Below are 6,000 nucleotides of genomic sequence, written 5' to 3'. Positions count from 1 at the left end.
TGCTTTTTTTTTTTTTGGGCTTTTTTTTTGCTTACCTTAGGAGGATGATCAGAAATTTTTTTTGTCGTATTTAGTTTTGATAAGTGTACTGTTGTAGAATAAGTATTCTTTAGAATTGTATTATTTTTTAAATTTATAGCTACTTATGCATTTAGCTGTTGGTAAATATTCAAGCTATTATTATTATTTTCATGTTAATTAACTCCTTATTTACTACTTACTTTACAAATACACGTTTTGAATTTTAAGAAAAAGTTTATTAACTATGTGTCTAACATACAAGTTTACTTTATAGTTCTTAAAAAAATAAATAATAACCACTGAGAAACATAAAAATACAATGTAAGACAATTTAATACAAATGTTCGTATTAGTTATGTATAAATAATGTTTTATAATGTATGTAATTTGGTACATTAACCATGTTATTCGTAGAAATGTAGTTTGTGTTAGTTTCTACTTTTCTTATAACGCTTTCATCGGATTGTAGTCCATTAAAATGTTGAGACAGTAATTTTTATAACAAATATTTTTCATTAATATTTTACTAATAAAGGTTTGATTCTTGTCAAAATACTTCCCTCTTCTTAGATATATTTAGTTTAAAATAAGTTTACTAAAGTACCAAAAAATTAGCTTAAAAATTTTAAGTAGTAGAAGTCATTATTTTTATAAAAGAAAACTTAGTTTGAAGTGATGTATTTTACTGACTCTAAAAGCAAGTTTTATGGCTTAATTAAATTTCTTTATCAAGAACTTTATGTTTTAAAATAAAAACATTGGCGATTGGTGGTAAGTAGTTAGTTTATCGCTAAAGACACATAATTTTTTTATTTTAAATTAACAAACTTAATTCCTTTATAATTTAAAAATATTGTTGTCTTTTTTTAACTATTTAGTTACAATAAAAACTTTACTTTTAACTTTGTTAGAGTGCAAAATTAATGTTGTAAGCGAACTCTTGTGTAGTTTACATTGATATCAATAGATAAAAATAAATTTAGCTACTTGTTTTGACCTATTCATTAGTTTACTAATATATTGTAGCAACATAAAACGCAAGTTTAACTACAGTATTATAATGACTGAAATACTACTAACTAATTTCTTTAGCAAAACTCTTCAATGATAACATCAGACATATTAACAGAGACACTCTTTTGTATTTGGAGTAGCCACACGTTAGACTACTATAAGATTGGTATAACTTCTATATAAAATTTTAGTATTAAGTTTAGTAAATTTAATTCTTAAGTTCAAGTATTTTATCAATATTATTTTTCATATCATATATTGAACTTTTCATTCAAAATAAATAACTTATAGTGATATTAAAAAATTTGAAAAAATTATAATAGAAAGGTTTAAGTCATGCAACAATTTTGAAGCTGTATAATAATTGAAAACTTCACGAAAAACAATTTATTTTGTAAACTAGAAATAGTAGTTCCTTAAAATTCAAATACTTTAGAACATATAATTATCCTTTTAACTAAAACAAAACTTAAAGAGTTTTATTTTTTTTGGTTGGCAAAAGATAAAAGATACACAATTATTATATTCTGGTAAATTTCAAACAATCAAAATTTGGCCATGTATCTTCAAAACTATAAAAGTGTTACAATTTTACTTTACTATGAAACAAATAGAAAGTTGTGTATAAACAAACTAGGGGTTGGCTGCCTACGGCCTTCTGACCGAATCCGGCCGTGAAGTGAAAATGACGGGCCCGCCAACTTTTAGAAAATTTAAGTGGAGTCAGGCCAGCAAAAGGTAAAACTGCGGTCGCGTGCATGTAATTCAGGCGCGGTTAACCAACATTCTGAAACTTACACTAGATATTCTTCGTTTTGAAATGAAAAGCAGAAATTAAGGTCTCAGCCTATTTACGGGATATTTGAAACTTAGACATGATGTAGAAAAAAAAAAACTTAGAGTTAGTATTTTGCCAATTAATTTAAAATTGAGTAATTTTCATGAACTAAATAAAACTATAGTGTTCCGGCCATCCAAGCATTAATTTTTATCAAATCTGGCTCGCCTACTAGAAATGTTGCCTACCCCTTGTCCTGTAAAAACATTATAAAAATAAAAATTTGTTTAAAATATATCTTATAAATATATAAACTGAGTAGTGTAGTATTATAACTATTCAAAAAGCTAAACACATTAAGATTCTTTTTTAACTGAGTTGGTCAACAAAGTGTGATAAGAAAATAGCCGTAATAATAAAATTTAAGGTAAGTTATATTTAATGTTATTTAGATACGCTGTTTTAAATTAATGCAGCATGTGACAAAAAATACCAAAAAATTTATGCTTTAGCAAACTTTTATTTATGAAAATAAACAGCTTTTTAAAACTTTCAAACTTATTCGAGTTATTTTAATCAGATTTCCTCAAATGTGCACGGAATTGTGTTTGAATTTTTGTAGTAAAACACTAAAAAATAGATTTAGTTCGACTACTTAATGTTTTGAATGTCTTAACAATATTAGTTGCAATTAGTCAACATACAAATACACATAAAACACCTTTTGAAAATCAGAAATAAACCCTGAGGCAAATTAAAACCTGTATCTAGCTATTGTTCTAAAGTATTCAGAAACCACAGAAAAATGAAGTACTGGTAGTTAACCAAACATATAAGGTACCACGTGTTAATAAATTTTACTTAAAATCGTAAACTACTTAGCTTTGATGCGATATATGTACTACAGTTTAGAGTTATAATTTTCTGCCTATAGTAAATACACGACAAGGAAATAGTGTTAGCCCGGCTGATGATACTAAAAAGTTATAAAATACTATTAACAAAGTATTTGGCACAAAGTTATAAAGCGACTAAGTTCACAGTTTTTTCAAATGAAAACGAGCTATAATAACACAGCTTCTTTTTGACCCATTCAGACCAAATATAGTGGAATTTTGGTTATGATCAAAAACGATGAAGGTAAAATATCAGTTTCAAGTTAAACTATAGTTATAGGTACAAAGTTTCTACAATAGTGCATTTTCAAAGTTGTTTGATTTTTTAATGTTACTAAGTAGTGATACATAAAAAAAAAATCGAAACAAAAAATTGCTTGAAAACAATATGAATAAATTTTTCACTAATAAATCTTATAATGCAAAAAAAAAATTTAATTACTTACTCCTTGTAAGTTTTGTTATATAGATTCTAAATGTTAACTTTTCTTCTTATTTTTTGTGATAAATAGAAATTATTTTATTATATCTCGTATTTATTTAATTTTAGAACTCAATTAGTGTTTATACTTTCTTTCGTTCAATATTTTTTAAACATAAATAATTTAAATACTTATAAAGTTTTCCAACATTTCGAAAGCGTGTAGCTAACATGATGAAAAAGTACTCATAACATATTTAGAAATAATTAAACTTAAATCAAGACCGTTCGTTTTTATATAGAAGCGGTTTTTACCTATGAGTTATGTTTCTTACACCTTTACGTAAACATGACACTATATAAGACAAACAAAGTATAACAACAAAATTTTACTCAACTAAATAATACTTTGTAAAGTGTACAAAAGTTTTTATTTGTCATGTTAATATTACTATCAGAATCTATCTTTTAAAGATTTTATATTAACACGATTTCTACTTTTAGATGGCTCTAAATTTGATTACTTAATAATTTGAAAGTTTCAAGAATTTATCTTTCAAGTAGATTTTTTAGTTAAGTTTTTTATTGCCTTTTTTAGTAATGTCTTTTTATTTATCATCGTAAAGCACTTGTTGATTTTTTTAATATCTCAAAATCTATTTTCAGTATAATAATTATATATATATAACTGGTAAACGAAATAAAAAAGTTTTCAACACTCAACCAGCTAAAACTCAAACGGATTTTAAAGCAGCAACAACTTCTAAAAGTTCATTATCAAAGCTAACATTAGTATCACAGAAAAAATTTTCGTTTTTGTGAAATAAGAGAAAAATCGAAGAACTATTTTAAACTTGTACTTTTCAGTCAAGTACTTCACATTTTTATTTAAGTGTATAAAAAAGTCAAATCCCATGACAAAAACAGCTATCGTAATACTGAAGACTATAAATTTTTTCATGTATAGTTGAGTAATTTTTTTGGGATTACTTCTATCTTTAATACCTTTCGAATATATGTATAATAAGAAATACTTTTATTTGTTATTTCTATAATTAGTCTAAACAAGTAAGCTGCTTTCTTTTACTTTAAGTTGTAAACATTTTATTAACGTTGTGTAGAACTTTTGCACTATTAACAACGTCTAGGTTATGATTAAACCATTAAAGTAATAAATTAGATAAATACGTAAAACTATTATATTATTATACATTTAAAACTGTATTATCTTGAAAATTATAATAACTTTTAGATAATAAGCTTTTAGAAAGCATATTAAATGGGCAGAGTAAAAACCGAAAACATACAGACAATTAAAATTGAAAACACAACATTTTTTTTAGTTTTATTTTAAAGCTAGATACGAATTCAAGGAAACAATTATAACAAAAAGGTTTACATTTTAACATTACCAAAGCTGTTGTAGATTTTTTAAACTTTATATGAGGTAAAATACAGTCTAGCTACCATGCAAGACACTGTTAAAGCAAATAACGTTACAGTGATCAGCAGCTTTTTAAAATTAGAATCACTTTATTAGAATTTTGTTTCACTATTTCAAGCATAAAACTTTAGCACGAATTCAAATTAAAGCAAAAATTATGATTTAACAGTTAAAATGGAAAAAATAAAAGTACATAATGCAAAATGGTAACACTACGTAATAGTTTAAAATAGTTTTTATCTAATTATAACACTGGGATAAAAAAAAACCTTATGTTTTTAAATTTTTTATCATCGTATTAAGACAACTATTTAGGTATAAATTGTTTTTAGTCCATTATATGAGTTTTTAAACATAAGAATACATTACCAATAAACCAAAAAAAAAATATTCAAAACTTTGTTTTTAAGTATTAAAATGTTACTTTGAATGGAATTAATTTGTTGCTAATTATACAGCAACTACATACTTTTTCAAACAAATTATACTAATTTTATTTGTACTAGTTTTACTTTGAGTTTTAAAATCTGAAACTTGTTTTTTTTTTTTTGCTTTAAAAAAAATTAAGTTTTAGCAAGTTTTTTTACAAATAAGCATAAATTAAAAATTTGCAAAATAACCGTTCAATAAGTTTCAAACAAAAACTGACACTACAATTGGTATATTGCATTAAAGCATTCCATTTATACAAACAAAGAAATAGTGCAGATAATGCTTGTTAAACATATAAAACTTAGTTATACTTTTACAAACTAAATAATTTTAATAGATCTATATCTAGTTAGCCAGCAATTTTAAACAATAACTTCATAGTTTAAAAACTGTTAACAATATTTTAATTATTGAGAACTTTTAAACTGAAACATAATAACTATTATTGACCCAATATAAATTCCTGACGTCGAATAAAAAATACAGGACTTTTCAAAAACTAGCTAATTTTTACCCTCTCTGATTAGTAAACTTTTTTTACCTGAATGTCTTAAAAGTTCAGATTTGATGGAAAAAAACAATCAAATATCTAAAATAAGTTATCATTAAGTAATTAGAAAGTATGTTTAAAAGCAAAATAAAACATATAAGTCCCCGAGTGTAGTAAATTTAAAAAGAAAATAATAAAACGGTGATAGAAACTGCTGCTAGAAAATACGTTTAAATTAATCAAAAACAATTAAAAATAAGAAATATTACTTTTGAAAAAAATTTAAAAGTAAGTACAACTCGAATAGAATCAAAGAGTAGTGTGTTATATACTAGTTAACCAAAGATCATTCATTATACAAAATCATAATGAATTCAAAACTAAACATTTTGAATGTAAGTAAACTAATTAAGTTTTTCAAACTAAAGCAGCTGCTCAAAAATTCAAGTTTAAATTCTTATACAGTAACATAACAAAAGTTGCTTTAAATTTGAAAATCATGAT

This window comes from Thalia democratica, chromosome 7, assembly GCF_965202585.1.
Source record: "Thalia democratica chromosome 7, ktThaDemo2.hap1.1, whole genome shotgun sequence".
NCBI lineage: Eukaryota > Metazoa > Chordata > Thaliacea > Salpida > Salpidae > Thalia > Thalia democratica.
This window is presented reverse-complemented; position numbering follows the sequence as displayed.